Source organism: Nycticebus coucang, chromosome 8, assembly GCF_027406575.1.
Source record: "Nycticebus coucang isolate mNycCou1 chromosome 8, mNycCou1.pri, whole genome shotgun sequence".
NCBI lineage: Eukaryota > Metazoa > Chordata > Mammalia > Primates > Lorisidae > Nycticebus > Nycticebus coucang.
This window is the reverse complement of record NC_069787.1, coordinates 37,888,221-37,910,032: the sequence shown is the minus strand read 5'-3', so window position 1 is coordinate 37,910,032 and position 21,812 is coordinate 37,888,221. Positions and strand designations below refer to the sequence as shown.

Genomic DNA, 21,812 nt, shown 5'->3' with positions numbered 1-21,812 from the left:
AATGTATTTCTTACATAATAAGACAAGTCAAAATTACTTCTTCTTAACATATGGACTATAGAATGGATGTTGTGTTAGCAGGCATGAAAACAGCATTAATCTTGTATATCATCATTAGAGTTTTTGGGTGACCAGGTGCATCATCAAGGAAAAGTAATCTTTTGCAAGGAATTTTTTTTTTTGAGCAGATCTTAACAGAGGGCTTAAAATATTCACTAAACCATGGTATAAACAGATGTGCTATCATCCAGGCTTCACTGTTCCATTTATAGAGCATAGGCAGAATAGATTTAGCTAATTCCTAATGGCCCTAGGATTTTCAGAAGGATCAATGAGCATTGGCTTCACCTTAAAGTCACCAGTTGCATTGGCCTCTAACAGGAGACTCAACCTATCATTTGAAGCTTTGAAGCCAGGCATTGATTTCTGCTTTCTAGGTAGAAAAGTATTAGATGGCATCTTCTTCCAGTAGAAGGCTGTTTTGTCTACATTAAAAATCTTTTGTTTAGTGTAGCGACCTTCATCAATGATTTCAGCTAGATCCTCTGGATACCTTGCTGTAGCTTCTGAATCAGGACTTACTGCTTCACCTCATATTTTTCTGTTATGGAGAAGTCTTCTTTTCATAAACCCCATGAACTAACCTCTGCTAGCTCCCAGTCGTTTTTCTGCAGCTTCCTCATCTCTCTCAATCTTCACAGAATGAGAGTTATGGCCTTGGTCTGGATTAGGCTTTGGCTTAAGGGAATGTTGTGGTTGATTTGATCATCTATCCAGACCATGCAAACTTTCCCTTATCAGCAAAAAGGTTGTTTTACTTTCTTATCATTTATGTGTTCACTGGAGTTGCACTTCTAATTTCCTTCAAGAACTTTTCCTTTGCATTCACAATTTGGCTAACTGTTTGGCAGAAGAGGTTTAGCTTTCGGACTATCTCAGCTTCTGTATGCCATCCTCACTAAGCTTAATCATTTCTTGATTCCTATTTAAAATGAGAGGTGTGCAACTTTCACTTGAACATTTAGAAACCATTGTAGAGTTATTAATCGGCCTAATTTGAACCGTGTTGTACCTCAGAGAATAGGGAGGATGGAAGAGAGAGAGAAGGATGCAGGGACAGCCAATCAGTGAAGCAATCAGAAAAATATAGCATTTATCAATGAAATTTGCTGTCTTCTATGGGCACAGTTCATGATGCCCCCAAACAATTACAACAGTAATGTGGATAATCACTGATCACAGATCGCCACAACATATCTATAACAATAACGAAAAAGTTCAAAATATTACGAGAATTACCAAAATGTGACAGAGACAGGAGGTGATCACATGCTGTTGCAGAAATGGCCCCAATAGATTGGTTGGAGTCCGGGTTGCCACAGTCTTCACCATTTGTAAAAATCATAATATCTGCAAAGAGCAATAAAATGAGGTATGCCTGCATTCAATTGTATCCTACATGCACATAAAATAAGTTTACAGTGTCGTTTATTTTATTTTTCGCTAGTACTAATTCTACATTTTTACAGATGGATGGTGGGCATTGTCCCAACCCTACAGAATTTTTGCATAAAATTAAGTCAGTAGTTGCCATTTTTTAAAAGACTCACAATTATGTGGGGACAATTGGCAGCTAAGCAATTTCATGATGAGAAGAAACTTCAGGGGTTATTTCATAATACTGGTTTTGAGTGCTTACAGTGTGCAGGGTTTTGTGCTGAGCACCTTGCAAGTATGATCTCATTTAACCCTTTTTCTTTTTGCCTCGGGCTCCAATATGGCTTGGCACAGCACTGTTACTGATCCTGCTTTTGTTGAAAATGTTGACAGTTTGTTCATGAATTTTTTTGCATTAATTTTGATATTTTTAAAATGTGATATTAAAATATTATTTAACTTGACTGATGAAATCTGTCGGCACCTCCCTCATTTTGTATCCTATTCCTAGTAAAAGTCTTAGAAAGTTAGGATTATTCTTTTTCACCCTTTAGAGAGGAAGAAACTAAAGGTCAGAGTGGTTACACTTGCCCAAAGTTTAGAGGTGCCAGTAACTGTGGAATAAGATCAGATTCCAGATGCCCTGACATACCAGCCCTCAGGTTAGGCACATAATTTTACAAATGAGAAAACGGAGAAGCAGACGCTACTCAGAGTCACTCAACAGCTCTGGAGCAGAACCAGGACTCCTCACCTGTCTCTGAAACATAATGTCAAAAGCCATCCATTGTAGACTGACCATACGTATTCTCCAGGCTATCCCAGGATGTAGGATTTATTCACTCAATAACTATTCATTGAGCATGTCCTAGGAGCTCCACACAATGTGCTTAGTATAATGATAGCTAATTTTCTTGACAAAGAAACTGGGAAAAGACCATCTTAGAGAGCATTCTTTTTTCACTAACTCTGCTAGGCTCTGGGATGCACAACATAAGATTCTAAGAGGTCCAGTCACAAGAGGAGGACACAGATCTGCAACTAAAATATGGAGATATTATAATGTAGGATGAGCTCAACCATAGAAGGGCTCAAAAGTGACAGAGTCTCCGTTTCAGATTCTGAACACAGAGTAGCTTTCATTTAGTTAAGCACCTTCAGTATTTCATACACAGTATCGTGTGCTGGCAGAAGAAGATTTTGAAAAATATAACATAAACTTTCTCCCTTTCAGGAGTTTCTATTCAACTTAAAGAAAAAAGATCATCTACATATCACATGTGCAATACTTACCTGATCCCTGAGTAGGTAGGTGACTCCTTTAAGGATTCACAGCTTACAGCGCTTCCCTGCCATGTAATCTTCCTTCCTTCTTTCCTTCACTAAGAATGAAATGCATACTGACCGTGTGCCCGGCATTTTTCTAGGTGTTGGAGATGTAAGGCATGCACACAATTGACAAAGCCTCTGTTCTTGTGTAGCTGATATAAAAAAAAGACTAACTTTGAACAACCAAGAAAGCCTAAAACCAAGGCCAGGCACGGTGGCTCATGTCTGAAATCGCAGCACTCCAGGAGGCCAAGACAGGAAGATTACTTGAGCTCAGGAGTTCTAGAACCAGCTTGAAGAGCAAGACCCCATCTCTACTAAAAATAGAAAAATTAGCCAGTGTTGTGGCAAGTGCCTTGTAGTTCCAGCTACTCGGGAGGCTGAGGCAAGAGGATTGCTTACGCCTAGGCGTTTGAGGTTGCTGTGAGCTGGGCTGATGCCACAGCACTCTAAACACTCCAGGCTGGGCAACAGAGTGAGACACTGCTTCAAAAAAAGAAAAAAAAGAAGACCTAAAAGTGACAGCATGCTTAAGGAAGGCTTCTCCAAGTCATTGACATTTGAGCTGAGACCCATATAATGAGAAGGATCTATCAAGTAATGACTCTAACCCAAAGGCCCCGAAACCAATTCATCACTAAGGGCTGCCTAACCCTCCTAACCTATCACCTACCTTAATCTTAGCTCTAATCTAAGAGCCTCAAACACTATTCATCCCCAAGGTTTTTGGACAATTTGATTAAATCTTTCGAGGCCACAATTTCTTCAGGTAAAAAATGAACAGACTAATAACATTCCGCTCATAGAGCTGCTGTGCTGATTAAATTTAATATGTATGCCATGGTGAGAATATGGAGATGGGCTACTATGGACCCTCCAAATAAAAACTTGCTTTTCAGCTTCAGGGAGTACAGGCAGCAGACTGTCTGGCTGTCAATTGTCTCTTGAGTTGGCCTCAGTTGTGAAGAACCCTTCACAGCCCATACCCTGTGACTGAGCAAGGTATTAGTATAAAGATATGGCTAGGTTGGGTGCAATGGCTCATACCTGTAATCCTAGCACTTTGAGAGGCTGAGGTGGGAGGATAACTTGAGCTTGGGAGTTTGAGACCAGCCTGCACAACTCAGTGAGACCCCTTCTCTACATAAACATTTTAAAATTAGCCAACCATGGTAGCACACATCTATGGTCCCATCTACTTGGGAGGATCACTTAATCCCAGGAGGATGAGGTTGCAGTAAGCTATGTTCACACTACTGCACTCCACCTAGGCAACAGAGCAAGACCCTATCTCTTAAAAAATAAGAAAAGATACACCTATTTTAGCATGATGCAGGATGTCTTGATAGTCCATAGTCAAGTCAGAACTCCCCATAAGGTTGGCTGAGAATTTGGGGGGCCCAAAGCACAGTTCATCTTCTCCTACCCAATCCTGCTTCTTTCTCCCTTTTACTGTGTTGCTCCCTAATAAACATCTTGCACCCAAACCGCATCTCCACATCTGCATCTGAAGACCCCAACTTAGGACATACACCAACAAGTGCTCAGCACAGCTCCTAGCACATGGATCATAAGCATTCAAAAACACTAGTCAATATTATTATTATTATTATTGATGGCCCTAATGATAACAAGAGCGAAATGTTACTTGTTCTCAGCATGTCTTTCTGCAATGGTATTGAGATTTTCATTTTTAAATGGAGATACCAGGACATCTAAACATAATATTGTCTCTCTATTTCTCTAGGGATGTATGTGAATTCATTCATTCACTTTAGATTGTGAGTGACTACTATGGGCCAGGCTAGGAGTGAGAATACAACCAGCCTTGCAAGAGCATTTTAATTGGCATCAAATGAATGCAAAGGTAAAGATAAGATTTAGTGCCCTGCCCACCAAGTGAACTTGTAAACATAAAAACCTGTTTATCCCTGAAATGGGGGTCGTGGTAAGGAATAGGAAGGATGAGACAGTGTGGCAACAGCAAATTATTCTACCTCTATTGGTAGAAAGAAGAAAGTTACACTCAGCCCAGATAGGTGCATCTTTTACTATTTCCATCAGTTTTCTTTCATGCTTATGCAGAGATGACAAAGGAAATTCATAGCTTGCTGAGTGGACAGAAATTCAGTCTCCAATTATGGCCCAAACTGATGAACAGTAACATGGAAATAATCAAGAATCTACAAAGCATAATGGAGAAACAGAAACACTTCTAAGGCAACCAGTTATTTAATTCAACCATTTCTTGAGCACGCTGGGTGCAAAGCCCAGCTCCAATGCTGGGGGCAAAACACACAGAAATAATGAAGGCAGCTCCGAGCCTCAAGAAATCAAAGGCCTGTGAGTAAAGACTAAGACCTATACAGATCAACTATATAGAAACCAGCTTATTCTAATGAATGTTTGTGTAAGAATATTGTATGTGAATAAATATAAGGTAATTTTTTATTTTCTCAAAAAACATACACACCAGACAGAAGGTATTTGCTTTGTATTTTAGTACTTACCAAATGCCTCATTACAAGACATGCACTCAAATTCTTTAATGTAAAGAATAAACTAACTTCAACAATCCTGGTCTGCGGTGATTATGCAGTCACCCAACACATTTTAAAAAATAAAAAGACAAAGATGGTTGGATGCAGTGTCTTATGCCTGTAGTCCCAGCAATTTGGGAGGCTGGGGTGGGAGGATGACTCGAGGCCAGGAGTTCAAGACAAACCTAGGCAACTGAGTAGGACCCTGCCTCTACAAAAAAGATTCTTAAATTAGCCAGGAATGAGCTCAGCGCTCGTAGCTTAGAGAGTAGGGCGTAGGCTACATACACTAAGGCTGGTGGGTTCAAGCCTGGCCCGGCCTGCTAAACAACAATGACAACTGCAACCAAAAAATAGCCAGGCATGTGGTAGGCTCCTGAAGTCCCAGCTACTTGGGAGGCTGAGGCAAGAGAATCGCTTAAGCCCAAGAGTTTAAGATTGCTGTGAGCCATGACACCACAGTACTCTACCGAGGGCAACATAGTGAGACGCTGTCTCAAAAAAAAAAAAAAAAAAATTAGCCAGGCATGGTGGCACTTGACTGTAGTCCTAGGTACTCAGGAGGCTGAGGCAGGAGAATGGTTTAAGCCCAGGAATTGGAGGCTACAGAGCTATGATCACACCACTGCAGTCCAGCCAAAAAGAAAGATAAAGATTTAATACAGATTTAGAGACTATTGTTGGATGTATAACCTCACAGATCCAAGAGTCAGATTATTTGTAAACAAACCTCTGAAAGACCATTTTAAAAAGCAATTCAGAACTTCGATGTCAGAAGGGCAGACACTAGACAAACAACACTGCTGAAAGAAACAAGTAAAAACCTGGATTAAAAACATAAAAACGTCTGCTTAAGGCTTCATTGGGCTGAGATCGAAAGAAGGATTCTCCAGAGGCCAAGCACAGAAAAGCAAGGTTCCTGGGAAACATTTTTCTGATTCTAGAGACCTTGAACCTTGGCACATACAGCTGCTCAGAGTGGACATCTGAGGGTATGGGTGCAGAGGAGTGCTAATTTGGTATTCCCCCATAATGCTGAGACCCAAACAAGCTCTACCGTCTATCTAAGGAGCACTGACAAATAAACCTAGTGTTTATTATAGGAGTCGGAAGAAAACAGCTCTGAGTAATGGCAGCGAAAAAAACTCCCCTGAGAATTTATAACTACAAGCCGGCCTTCACCTGCCTGGTTTTGCGATCTGAATTCTACCTGTTTGATCCCAAAATACTTCCAGAATAAAATATAATATAAAGTAAGTCAGGACAGTTTAAGATTGCATTTTTTCACACCTAGAACTCCAACAATTTTTTAAAACCTTTCATTTCTTTATTACATGGGTAGGTATACTTTATTATCATATTTAAAACCCTAAAAAAATAGAAAATAAAAAGCATATGAATAATTTCCATCAAATTCTATATATCCCTCTTAATTAATAAGAAATGGTACAATTTCCAGGACAGCAACCAAGAATACCTGTGAGAGCCAAATGCTTAAAGGCAGCATAACATACAGAATGGTTTGCTTTAATTATTTGCTTAACTCTTTTATTACCTTTTTTACTTTTCTTTCTTTGGCTTTCACATGAGAAAAAATGTGATCAATGTTGAAACAAGGTGTTACAATGGTCCTTGTTAATTTGCTAAATGAATGACAACCAACAGTTTTCTTTAATTATGTTTAAATTCATGCTGACCATGAATGACATAGGATGTTCCCTGGATGCCATGGGATTTAGTCAAGGATTTAACACTGGGAAGATCTCAAAAGGCTTTATAAAATAAGTAGGCAAGGGCGGCGCCAGTAGCTCAGTGAGTAGGGCGCCGGCCCCATATGCCGAGGGTGGCGGGTTCAAACCCAGCCCCGGCCAAACGGCAACAAAAAAATAGCCGGGCGTTGTGGCGGGCGCCTGTAGTCCCAGCTGCTCGGGAGGCTGAGGCAAGAGAATCGGGTAAGCCCAAGAGTTAGAGGTTGCTGTGAGCCGTGTGAGGCCACGGCACTCTACCCGAGGGCGGTACAGTGAGACTCTGTCTCTACAAAAAAAAAAAAAATAAGTAGGCAAAATGAAAGGAAGTTAGACCTTGGTAAATATTTAGGTCATTAGGGAAAAGGAGTATAAAGGGAACAATTATATTGACATATCAATGTTTTCCACTGGCAATCAACCTTAGTCTTCCAGATGTTCAAATTATGCTTTATTTGTTGCAAGGGAACCAACAGGCCATAAAGCACATCATTTAAATAGTCAGGCTCCAAATTTCATCCAAATTAATTTTTTTCTCTATCTCACAATTTGCTCTTCTGCACTCTTTTTATGCAGACATTCCTTCTATATATACAATGTCAAATAATTCAGGCACCATAAATTTAGCTATTGACAGACAATGAGATAAAGGTAACACTCATCAATGCCTAAATAATTAGTGGTTCTGTTACGAGAATGGGGCTTGGTAGTCAGGCTGAAACTATTTTAAACTGAAATCAAGATATCTCAGCATGATTCCCTTCAAACTATGATAATAGGTCTGCATAATACTTCACTACACATAAAGGCACTTATTTGATAAATCTAAACGAATCTGATTTTTCTGATGGTTATCTGCAATTGGAAAAGCTAGAGCCACCCTGTTAATTTATTTCCAAGTCAATCTATAAATAGTGAGAAGATGACTGTTCTCCAACCAAAGTCAGACATCTAGCCACACTCACCAAAAATTGGCAAAAAGGAGGCAGGCACGGTGGCTCATGCCTGTAATCCTAGCACTCTGGGTGGTCAAGGCAGGAAGATCCTTTGAGCTCCAGACCAGCTTGATCAAGAGTGAGACCCCATCTCTACCAAAAATAGAAAAACTAGCTGGGCATTGTGATGGGCACCTGTAGTCCCAGCTACTTGGGAGGCTGAGGCAAGAGGATCACTTGATCCTAAGAGTTTGAGGATGTTGTGAGCTGGGCTGACACCATGGCATTCTAACTTGGGGCAACAGAGTGAGACTGTCCCAAAAAAAAAAAAAATTGGCAAAAAGATTATACTGCATTGAAATTTAGAGAAGAACATGAAAGGAGTATTCCTTGAAATAAAAAGAAGCATTTTGGAGAGAACATTTATTGGTCACCTTCTTTATATACCTTCTTGCCTTCTCTCTTTTTTAACAAGGCCTCAAACTTCTCTGTCATGAAATTTGGCTAGAATTGAATTGTTCCAAGAATATAAGAGTACGCCCTAAAGGGTTTATGTCAACCAGTGTATCCTTCCTCCAGCCACAGTGGCTGGATGTTTAAAAGAATTCTGGAAAAGAAATATTCTCTCTTTTCTGTGGAAGTTACCAAAAGAATACTTTCTCTTCTCAACTGAAACAGAAAAATGTAGGCCCTGTTCCTGCTACCAGCCTTTTACGACCATGAAGGATGCCAATCTTTAAATGAAACTGATAAGGAAGACAATATGGAGAAAGAAAAGGAAACCGGGATGCTTGTGATATTGTTGAGCCACTAGATCAATCTATACCTAAAGCCTACCCTGAACTTTTCAGTTAAGTAAGCTGACAAATTCCCATATTGTTTAAGCTAGTCTAAATTGGGTTTTCTGTACTTGAAATCAAATGAATCTAGTTAATTATTGAAGCTGAAACAATATTAAAGGTAAGCATCTTTCAAAAGAAAAACAAATTTAGGTAATTATTCAGATATCCTAAAGATTCACAGCTTAGACAGCATAGAGTGTCTTACTCAATAAGCAACTACAGCTTGATGTTGAATCTATTACAATGAAAAAATTTTAACACTAACGTGTAGAAAAATTATTGCTAGCAGAGGGCAGATTTTATTAAAACACTTTACCATGAAAAAAGAGCTAAGGCTAATACCTCAGCTCATTCTCATGCATAGACTATGAAGACACAACAAAAGAACACATATATAATTTCTTCCACCATTTCCATAGTAATTTTCAAACTCTCTATCATGAATTGTTTAATCTAAGAAGATTGTTTGTTTGCTTGTTTGTTTGTTTGCTTGTTTGAAAAAGACAGATGGGAATTCACAAAAATATTCTTTGGACATCCAAAATAGGGAAAATCATTTTTTCACATTTTCCTATTCCTATTGAATTTTTTTCACCTTTTCCTGTTCCTTTTCAACCTTCCTAATGCCGGATGTATTTTCATTGTTACAAAGGGGTCGCGACCCACAGGTTGAGAACTGCTGCTTTTCCGCCCAAACAGTAGCCCACTGAGAGATTTTCATAGTGTATTGTGCACGTCTCAGTTTGTCTGGCCAGTGTCTTTTACCCATCCCCTTCCGTCCATCCCTGTGGTTACAATACTGGGCTCCAGGCAGTCATGACTAGGTAGCAGGCCCCTGGTTACTGGCTTCTGTTTATTAGGCCAGGGATGGATACCTATTCCATTAAGCCAATCAATCTCTTTCCCACAAATGTAGATTTAGAACCAGGAAAGTGTCAAGTTTACTTGGCCCCTAAGACTAGACTAGAGACTTATAAAATCAGTAGGATTGAGTGGTCATTCTTAGTCATGTAGATGGAAAAGTTAACAAATCAAGTCTTCCAGTGATGTAAGAAGAATTCAAAGGGCAAACAGTTAGTGAGAACCTACTAAGTAGCAGGCACTGAGGTAAATCCTTTACATGTGTTAACTGCTTGATGCTCAGAACACAGTTATTATGCACATTTTAGTGATTACTTAACCACGTGGGTAAGTACATTTTCAAGGTCAGAGGACTTGTGTCAGAGCCAAGATTCAAATCCAGACCATCTGACATCAGCCCATTTGCTCTAAATCACCAAGTCCTATCCCTGATGCCATTGTGTGCCTGAGGTTCAGATGTATCTTTGTCTTTGAATCCTGTAAAACTACCCAGTACTGCTATAATAAAGTTTCCCTTTTAGTTTAGTATAAGTTGGTTTCTGTTTCCTGCAAGCAAAAATGTCTTAAGGAGCACATTACTGACAATCAGGGATCAACATTTATAGGTCCCAGGAATTCAATAAACTCTGATTAAACGGATAAATGAACACCACAAACCCCCTCTACAGCGGGCTACTGGGCATCTTAACTCATGACAACTCCAGGCTCAGAGTCACTGAGCAATGCATCTTATTTGTGCCCTCTACACAGCAGATGCTCCATTCCTGGACATTTTTATAGTAGGTGGATAATTTCCTGGAACTGGAACATGTTCTTGAGAGAAAGCACAGACAATGCCCTCCCCTGCAGTCTTGGCATTTTGAAGGACAGATGTAGGACTCAGTCAGTAATTAGAATCCAGGGGAAAATTGCATTGAGATTGAATTTTTGAAAAACAAAGCCATACTACTTATGGCAAGATTAACTCGAGGCTGAGAATCAGACTTTGGATCCAGTAAATCTGAATTTGAACTCCAGCCAGTTCTACCTCTAACAGTTATTGAGCAAGTTTCTTAATGTTTCTCTTTCTAGTTTTATGAATTTTTCTAAAATGTTATGAATTTTTAAAATACTACTATGGGAATTGAATAAAAGACCCCCAATAAAGTACAAAGAAACAAATAACAATTAAATGTAATATACCCCACATAAATAATTATGATTTCATCATGGAGGCCATCTTTACCTTCCTTTTCATTATTTGCTTAATAAGATAGTTGGTTTGTATAAAAAAAAAAATCACACAATGATGTTCATAAAAATGATATATATTCATTATAAGGAATCCAAACAATGCAGAAAAGTAAAAGGAAAACTCATTTTAATTGCCCAAATTCCACCACCTAGAAATCACTATATTATATAAACTTTATTATAGAAATGTGTCTATATGCACAGATAGCTGGCTACACAGATAAATAAATTGTTCAATAAGTACACGTAGGTTAGATTGATGGTTAGAAATAAAGTCTACTTTAGATATCTTTTAAATAAGATTTTAATTTAATTTTAATTTTAAAAAATGAAGAGAAGAGACTGAAGTTTCCTTTTAGTTTCCTTTGCTTAAGTTCCAACCGACGCTCCTGCAAATATTTCCATACTCTCCCTTTGTCTGTGTCACCTAAAATTCAGAAGGGAGACCTTTAGATCTTCCAATATGCTATTGTTGTTGTGACTGTGACAAAATACACATAACAGAAAATTCACCATTTTAACCATTTTAAAGTACAAATGAGTGGGATTCAGGACGTCCACAACGTTGTGCAACCACTACCTATATCTAAAACCAGAACATTTCATCACCTTAAAGGGAACTCCTACACCTGTTAAGGATACATTCTCTCCTCCTCTTCCCTCCACTCCCTGACAACCACTAATTTGCTTTCTGGCTCCATGGATTTTCCTACTATGGGCATTTCATGTAAATGGAATCATACTACATATAATAAGTGACATTTTGGTCTAGTTTCTATTGCTTAGCATGTTTTCAAGGTTCATCCATGTTGTACTGTTTATCAGTACTTTATCCCTTTTATGGTGAACTAATATTTCACTACATGGATAAATCACATTTTGTTTCTCCATCCATCAGTCAGTTGATAAACATTTGGGTTGTTTCCATTTTTTGGCTACTGTCAGTTATGATGCTATAAATGTTCATGAGCAAATTTTTGTTGGAAAATCTATTTTTCAGTTCTCTTAGGTACAGGCATACAGCAGAAATATTGTGGTTTCAATTCCAGACCACTGCAATGAAGTGAGTATCGCAGTAGAGTCACAGGAATTTTTTGGTTTCTTGGTACCTCTAAAAGTGATAGTTACACTATACCGCAGTCTATTGAGTGTGCAAAAGCATAATGTCTAAAACAACAGTGTACATACCTTAATCCAAGAACACTTTCTTGAAAAAAAATACTAACAATTATTTGAACCTTCAGCAAGACAGACTCCTTTGCTGGTGTAGGGTCTTCCTCAATGCTAGTGGCTGCTGACTGGGGTGGTGGTTGCTGAAAGCTAGGGTGGCTGTGGCAATTTCATAAAATTAGGCAACAAGGAAGTCTGATACACCAATGGATTCTTCTTTTCACAAAAGATTTCTCCATAGGATGTGATGCTGCTTAGTAGCATTTTACCCATAGTAGGACTTCTTTTACAAATGCAGTCAGTCCTCTCCAGTCCTACTGCGGCTTTTATCAACTAAGTTTATGCAATCTCCCAAGTCCTTTTTGTTATTTCACAAATGTTTAGCACATCTTCCTCAGGAGGAGATGCCATCTCAAGTTATCACTTTCTTTGTTCACCCATGAACAGTAGTAATTCCTCACGTGTTCAAGTTTTATCAGGAGATGGCAGCAAGTCAGTCGCATTTTCAGGATCCATTTCTGACTTTTGTTCTCTTGCTAATTCCATCACATCTGCAGTTCCTTCCTCCACTTAAGTCTTGAGCCCCTCCTAGTGATCCATGAGGATTAGAATCAATTTCTTCTAAACTCCTGTTTATGTAACTATTTTTTCTTCCTCCCATGAATTATGAATGTTCTTAATGGCATCTAGAATGCCCAGATCCATCAATGGCAGTGATAGTCTAACTAAATGTCTTTCTTTTTCTTTTCTTTTCTTTTCTTTTTTTTTTTTGAGACAGAGTCTCACTTTATAACCCTGGGCAGAGTGCCATGGCATCATAGCTCACAGCAACCTCAAACTCTTAGGCTCCAGGGATTCTCTTGCCTCAGCCTCCTGAGTACCTGGGACTACAGGCGCCCCCAGCTATTTTTAAAGACAAAGTCTCGCTCTTGCTCAGGCTGGTCTCCAACCTGTGAGCTCAGGCAATCCACCTGCTTCAGCCTCCCAGAGTGCTAGGATTATAGGTGTAAGTCACTGCACCCAGCCACTAAATGTATTTCTTAAATAATAAGACTCACAAGTCAAAATTACTCCTTTCTTTTTTTTTTTTTTTTTTTTTTTTTGAGACAGGGTCTTACTCTGTTGCCCCAGGCTAGAGTGCCATCAATCTCAAACTCCTGGCTTCAAGTGATCCTCCTGTCTCAGCCTCCTGAGTAGTTAAGAGTACAGAATCCTACCACAATACCTGGCTAATTTTTCTTTCTTTCTTTTTTTTTTTTGCAGTTTTTGGCCAGGCTGGGTTTGAACCCGCCAATTCTAGCATATGGGGCCAGTGCCCTACTGCTTTGAGCCACAGGGGCCGCCCCTGGCTAATTTTTCTATTTTTAGTAGAGACAGGGTCTCACTCTTACTCAGGCTGGTCTCAAACTCCTGAGCTCAAGGGAATCCTTCTACCTTGTTCTCCCAGAGTGCTAGGATTACAGGCATGAATCACTGAGCCCAGCCCAAAATTACTTATTGATATATGGGCTTCAGAATGGGTGTTGTGTTAGCAGGAATGAAAACAACATTCATCTCCTTGTCCATCTCCAATGAACTCTTGGGTGACCTGGTGCATTGCCAAAAAACAGTAATATTTTGAAAGGCATCTTTTTTTCTGAGAAGTAGTTCTCAACGGTGGGCTTAAAATATTCTGTAAACCATCCTATAAACAGATGTACCCTTCACCTCCCAGGGCTGCCTCCATTTCCTCTTCTATGAAATGGGGGAAATGTTGAGATGGCAGATTATGATGGTCAGAGATAAAGCTCGCGGAGGTGACTAGCGAAGACACAGAGCTGCACTGTGTGCATGTGCACGTGTGTCTGGGATGTCTCCGGTGCCGCTGACAAGCACTGTACATAGTATGAGCTCAGATATTATCAGCAAATTGCTGTGTTCTTTCCACACGTATCCAACAGCCTTGGGTGAAGCGTGAAAATGAAGCAGAGTTTCTCTCTTTGTTTATTTTGTGCATATTTCTTTGTTGTATTTTGTGCATATGATAGATTCATATTGTTGTCTATTTATATCCACCTCTTTCCAAAATATTGAAAAGACATAGTCTCTTATCTAGAGAATCTCTTCCTAGAAGGTCTCCTGAAAATAGTCATGGAGACAAGAAAATGCTAGGAGGCCTATTTTACAACCCAGTGGGTTAATAGGTAAACTGAGGGGAAGGACTGGGCCTGTGGCTTATCGGCCAGGGGCAGAGATGGAATTTGAGCACATTGTCTGAACAGCAGCTGAGTCCATGCTCTCAACTCCTAAACAACACTCTCTCCCAATGGAAATCCCAGAGTCATTCTGAAGAACACAGGATTTTGCCTCATCAAGCAAAACACAAAAGTGAATAAAGAGCCTAAGATACCCCATTACTCTGATTTAATTCATATTGTATGCCCATATAAAACATCACATGTACCCTACAAACATATACAACTACTATGTAGCCATAATAATTAAAAATTTTTTTTAAATTGAGTAAAGAGAAGAGGCCTAAGAGAAAACAGCTTCTGCATAAGCTTAATAAGGAAGAAGTGAAATGAAAAGCCATAAGTGCAACATATCTAACTCACGAGACTCACTAGAAGCTGAGCAGTGCCAGTCAAATCACATCATCCCCAAGTACATAACAAATAACTTTTAAGAGATGTTGAGCCCCTCTCCTACTGACATATTTCAATCTTAATAAAACCTGGTATGGGGCAGCGCCTGTGGCTCAGTGGGTAGGGCACCGGCCCTATATACTGAGGGTGGCAGATTCGAACCCAGCCCCAGTCAAACTGCAACAAAAAATAGCCAGGCACTGTGGGGGGTACCTGTAGTCCCAGCTACTTGGGAGGCTGAGGCAAGAGAATCACCTAAGCCCAGGAGTTAAAGGTTGCTGTGAGCTGTAACGCCACAGCACTCTACCAAGGGCAACAAAGTGAAACTCTGTGTCAATAATAATATAATAAATAAAAATAAATAAACTTTAAAAAAAAAAAAAAACCTAGTATGGATCAGGCATGGTGGCTCATGTCTGTAATCCTTACACTTTGGGAGGTTGGAGTGGGAGAACTGCTTAAGCCCAGGAGTTTGAGGCCAAACTGGGCAACATAGCTAGCCCCCTCTATATAAAAAAATTTTTAAGATACTAACCAGGTATGGTGGCACATGTCTATACTCCTAGCTAGCTACTCAGGAGGCTGAGGCAGGAGGATCCCTCAAGCACAGGAGTTCAAGGTTGAAGTGAGCTATGATTGGGCCACTACACTCAAGCCTGGGCAACAGAGTGACAACCTGTCTCTTAAAAATTAAAAAAATAAATAAATAAAATAAACAAAAATATTTTTTAAAAATCTACTTGGTAGTGATGGCTGGGGGCAGTGGTTCACACCTATAATCCTAGCACTTTGGGAGGCCCAGGCAGGTGGATTGCCGGAGCTCAGGAGTTTGAGACTAGCCTCAACAAGAGTGAGACCCCATCTCTAAAAAATAGCCAGGCATTGTGGTGGGTGCTTGTAGTCTCAGCTAGTTGGGAGGCTGAGGCAAAAAGATCACTTGAGCCCAAGAGTTTGAGATTACTGTGAGCTATGATGCCAAGGCACTCTACTGAGGGTGACATACTAAGACTCTGTCTTAAAGAAAAAAAAATCACCTGGTGGGGCCAGACACAGTGGCTCATGCCTGTAATCTGGGAGGCTGAGGCGGGTGGATGACTTGAGCTCAGGAGTTCAAGACCAGGCTGAGCAAGAGTGAGACCCCAATCTCTAAAAATAATAGCCAGTTATAACAGGTAATCCCAGCACTCTGGGAGGCTGAGGCAATAGGATTGCTTGAGCCTAAGAGTTTGAGGTTGCTATGAGCTACAAATGCCATGGCATTCTACCAAGGGTGACAAAGTGAGACTCTGTCTCAAAGAAAACTAAAAACTAAAATAAATAAATAAATAACCCACTTGGTGAACATACAGGCTTTTAATCATTTCACCAAATTTCATGGAACACTACTCAGTGCCAAGTACCGTGTTTAGCCTGGAGTACTTTGGGATCTGTTAGAAGAAGATTCATTCCTTAGATATAATTATTAGACATGGTCTACATTTTAGGAAAACCATTGAACTTGCTGTCAACATAGCTCTAGCCATCTTGATGGCCCTGGTAATTAGCTACTGGAATGAGGTTAAAGAGAAACTTTTTTAATTAAAAACTCTATCAGTACCCCATCAATATTATCATTTGTTTAATTCCCATCACTTTTTTAATATGAAAATTCAATCTCATTTAAGCCTAAAGATTGTATTTTTAAAAAAAAAAAAAATTAAGCCCATGGAACAATTCAAGCATATTATTACTATAAGATCATACTGTGCATTCTTACACACCTACCATGGTAGTCAGAATAATGGTTCCCAAAGAAGTCCACATCCTATCTCCAGAACCCATGTTATGTTACCTTAGATGGTAAAAGGACTTGGCACATGTGATTAAGGATCCTGAGACAGGTATGACCCTCATGTACTCAGGTAGACCCAACGTAATTACAAGTGTCCTCATTAAGAGAGAGGCAAGCAAGGAGAGAAAGAAAGAGATGTGATGAAAGAAACAGAGGTTGAGACTTGGCGCCTGTAATTCGGTGGTTAGGGCACCAGCCACGTGCACCAGGGCTGGTGGGTTTGAACCCAGCCTGGGACTGCTAAACCAAAAAAAAAAAGGAAAATAGCTGGGCTTTGTGGCGGGCACCTATAGTCCCAGCTACCTGGGAAGAGAATCACTTGAGCCCAAGATTTGAGTTTGCTGTGAGCTGTGACGCCATAGCACTCTACCAAGGGCGACTTAGTGAGACAAAAAAGAAAGAGAGAGAGAGAGAGAGAAAGGAAGGAAGGTTGAAGTTAGGTGGGCCATAAGCAAAGGACTGTGGACCCTCTAGAACACAAATCCATCTCCAGAACTGTGAGATAATATGTTTTTGTTGTTTTAAGCCACTACATTTGTGTGATAATTTGTTACAGCAGCAATGAGAAACCTGGAGCTAGACCTTTCTGAATCACCAGATTGTCAGATGGAAAATCACCTCCGAATATAAGACAAGACATCATTGCAAGAGTGGGGAAGGGAGCATTTTTCTTTTTTTTTTTTTTGTAGAGACAGAGTCTCACTTTATGGCCCTTGGTAGAGGGCCGTGGCATCACACAGCTCACAGCAACCTCCAACTCCTGGGCTTAAGCGATTCTCTTGCCTCAGCCTCCCGAGTAGCTGGGACTACAGGCGCCTGCCACAACGCCCAGCTATGGGAGCATTTTTCTTACTTGTCTTTTTTTCAAGCTCAAGAAAGCTAACCATGGTCCTTTTGTGAAAGTAAAAGGAAGAGGGGGTCAGAATGGTTCAACGTGCAATTTGATCTTTCTAAAGAGGTCACAGCAAAAGACCCACATAAAATCTATATACTCCTACCACATGGTCCCATTTCAACACAGAATCGCATTTAAACAAATAACAATCGGATAGAAAAGTGCAATTCAGAGCCCTTTTAATCTTGATTCAAATGTTTGAGAAAAGTATAAAGGGGGAAACTTACTCTTAAGAGATCACTTCTTAACAATCTTTTTTTTTTTTTTTAACCCATCACCTCCAGTATATGGGGCCAGCGCCCTGCTCCTTTGAGCCACAGGCACCACCCCTTAACAATCATTTTTGAAGCTTCTCACATTCTTTGTCTGAAATGTAGCAGCAGTCCCCCCAAATTTTCCTTTTCTCTTTCTTTCCCCTCAAAACTGTCCTCAACCCCCAACTCTATGACCTCTCTAGTCTCACTTTCGGCCTCCCCTACCCCCAAGAAGGCCTCAACTCTTTAACATGTACATCAGTGATTCTCAGGTGTGGGCCAGACCCTGCAGAACACAGCCCTGCCCTCATACAGAGAACTACATGCACACAAGGTCAAGGTGTGGTGAGGGAGGATCAACTGATGTTCTCTGTCTCTTGATTTTCTTTCCCTGACTAATGAGGAAACAGAATCCTCCTTTAGAAACGTGATGAGTGAAAACATTTGCAATCTCTTTTAATTTGACATTTTCTTTTATACCATAAAATAAGAATTAAATACAATAATATACAAGAAGTGCCCTGTGTGATTGCTCAAACCATGGGTCCTATAGACGCTCAAAAAATATTGGTTCTCATCGCTTTTCCTAGAAGGGAACGAAGAATCCAATTTAGTCTTAACTCCAAAGACTAAGTGTTCCAAAGGTAATGGCATCTTTCCCTATTGTGGCCTCCCGCCCCATAGCTACTTCAAATTTGGGGATATTTAAATTATAAAAACTGTTCACGGGCGGCGCCTGTGGCTCAGTCGGTAAGGCGCCGGCCCCATATACCGAGGGTGGCGGGTTCAAACCCAGCCCCGGCCAAACTGCAACCAAAAAATAGCCGGGCGTTGTGGCGGGCGCCTGTAGTCCCAGCTACTCGGGAGGCTGAGGCAAGAGAATCGCTTAAGCCCAGGAGTTGGAGGTTGCTGTGAGCTGTGTGAGGCCACGGCACTCTACCGAGGGCCATAAAGTGAGACTCTGTCTCTACAAAAAAAAAAAAAAAAAAACTGTTCACCTGCTGTAAGGGAGTAGTACATTCCCTAGGAAAATTAGATTTTTGAAATAAGAACATTAGAAAAACAGCAGAGAAGAGGATTATTGAAACCCAGCCTTCAACTGCTGAATACTAAAGGCATCGATTAATATATTTCAGTACTTGAAATGAACAATGTTTATCATATACCATCCATGATGTGTAGGGAAGGAAATAGCTTCTACCTGTTTTTAAATAATGCCTCATGTTTATTGTAATGACTGTGAAGCCCTTTGCATTTCTGTTAAACTTACATTATAGAACTCCAATTTCTTTGCACAGGTTTTTTTAAATTATCATACAATATACACAAAATAAAATTTACTATGTTAACTGTTTTTAAGTGTACGGCTAATGGCCTTAAGTACATTGACAATATCATGCAGTCATCACCACCGTCTGTCTCCAGAACCCTTTTCATCTTGCAGATGTGAAACTCTGCACCCATTAATCAGTAACTCACCTGGGCAGCGCCCGTGGCTCAAAGGAGTAGGGCTCTGGCCCCATATACCAGAGGTGGTGGGTTCAAACCCAGCCCCAGACAAAAACTGCAAAAAAAAAAAAAATTGTTAAAGCAATGACTTCCCTTTCTCCCTTTTCCCCAAGCCCTGGTAACCACCATTCTACTTTCTCTATATATTAATTTGACTACTCTAAGTGCCTCATAGAAGTGAAAGCATAAAGCATATTTGCTTTTGTGACTGGCAAATTTCACTTAGCATGTCTTCACCATTCACCTGCTTTGCAGCACACATCAGCATTTCTTTCTTTTCTGGCACTATATGGCTATAACACATTTTGTTTATCCCTTCATCTATTGATGGACCCTAGGGTTGCCTCCACCTTTTGGCAATTGTGAATAACGCTATTATCACAGGTATAGCATCCATCTTTCTTTTTTCAGACAGAGTTTCACTTTGTTGCCCATAGTAGAGTGTCGTAGTGTCACAGCTCACAGCAACCTCCAGCTCTTGAGCTTAGGCGATTATCTTGCCTCAGCCTCCCGAGTAGCTGGGACTACAGGCAACCGCCACAATGCCTGAATATTTTTTGTTGCAGTTTGGCCGGGGCCAGGTTTGAACCCACCACCCTTAGTACATGGGGCTGGCACCCTACTCATTGAGCCACAGGCACTGCCCAGCATACATGTTTTTTAAATGCTCAAATTATAGTGTCTGAAGGACTTATGCATGTTTACTTTCATTTTTAATATGGTTAACATGGAACTCAAATTTTACTGTATTGGCCTGTAAAAAATATACAAATTCAGATTTCTCTTTTTTTGTTTTGTTTTGAGACAGTCTCACTATGTCACCCGAGTAGAGTGCTGTGGCATCACAGCTCACAGCAACCTCAAACTCTTAGGCTTAAGCAATTCTCTTGCCTCAGCCTCCCAAGTAGCTGCCTGCCACAACACCCAGCTATTTTTTGGTTGTAATTGCCATTGTTGTTTAGCAGGCCTGGGCTGGGTTCAAACTCACCAGCCCCAATGTATATGGCTGGCAACCTATCCACTGAGCTACAGGTGCCAAGCCCAAATTCAGATTTCTAAAACAAAATTATACAAAACAACAAAGCACATTATCATAAGGGTTAACAGCATGGTACTCTATAGTCAGCCTACCCACCGAGGCAAGTAACTTGGTCACCCAATACTAATTTTTCTCATTTGCTCAGTACTGTACACTAGACATTGAGGTAGGCACTTTGCATGTATTAATTCATGAAATGCTCGTAACAACTCTGAGAGGTATCCTACCCTACTTAGCCTGGTGATTGAGGGTATATTCTTATGTGTCTCCTTTTTTTTTTTTTTTATTAAATCATAACTGTATACAATGATATGATTATGGGGCATCATACACTCACTTCATAAACCATTTGACACATTTCTATCACAGTGGTTAACATAGCCTTTCCGGCGTTATCTCAGTTACTGTGCCAAAACATTTACATTCTACATTTACCAAGTTTCGCAAATACCCCTGTAATATGCACCACAGGGGTGATCCCATCGATTCAAAAATATGGAACGCTTCACGATTTGCGTGTCATCCTTGCGCAGAGGCCATGCTAATCTTCTCTGTATCGTTCCAATTTTAGTATATGTGCTGCCGAAGCGAGCACGAGGGTATATTCTTGAGCCACCTTGTCTAGCTCTTCTTTTCACGAGCTTTGGCACCATAGTCAAGTTCATTAACTCTGTATTAATGTCCTCCAGTGTAAAATAGAGAAGATAGTATCTACTTGGGAGTGCTGTTATAGAATTGTGTGAGATGATGTATGTGAACTCTTACATCAGGACATCGCACGTAATTAGCATTCATGAATTTTACCCATTAATGTTTGCATCTACTTTTCATTCAGTACAACCGTGATACATTTCTTCCCCATCCCTAATGGTCATATCTGAAGAGTAAGCTCAGAATTTGCAAACTAATGTTAATATTAGCTTAAGCCAAACAAGATTCAGTAAGTCACCTTTGCATTCTAAATTATATGGAAATAGTATAAAGGTGGCATAAAAATCACATTCCAAGTTCAGATAAAATGATTTGATGTTATCCTTTAAACTCTTCTCTTTCCTGCTATGGATAATGACTGAATTGAAATTTCAGAGACTTCCATTTGAGATCAAGTTCTTTATCAACCTTACAGGGCAACCTTCCTCAAGTCACTTTACTACACCAAGGCTCATTTTTCTCTTGAACAGAGTACAGGCACAGGACTCAACAGTCATAAGATTCTTCCCGACTTTAATATGCTGTGATTCTGAAAGTAGATATTTGTATCAGACATCAATAATTAAAAGTCTATACCCATTTGGGGGGGAAGCCCCTTGCCTGTGGCCCAATCTAACAACTAGACCTTATGAAATAATCCTGCTTTGACCTCAAAGCAGGATTATGCTCTAACTCCTTCAAACCTGTTCAACAGAGAGAAAACATATGCCCAGTATAATGTGCAAGGCAAAAGCTTTATGTATGGATTGGATTCTACTGAGTAAGCTATTTTTTGAAAAAGAGTATCTAGGCCGGTGTAGTCACTCATGCCTGTAATCCTAGCACCCCTGGAGGCTGAGGAATGTGGAGTTTGA

The 21,812-nt window shown here is 40.1% G+C and overlaps 1 non-coding gene across 1 annotated transcript; it reads right to left on the bottom strand.

Annotated features, from left to right (window-relative positions):
* Positions 1-20,736: 20,736 nt before the first annotated feature.
* LOC128592845 (U6 spliceosomal RNA) lies at positions 20,737-20,842 on the bottom strand. The gene has a single exon (XR_008382057.1). It is a non-coding gene; the product is annotated as a U6 spliceosomal RNA (small nuclear RNA).
* Positions 20,843-21,812: the final 970 nt, after the last annotated feature.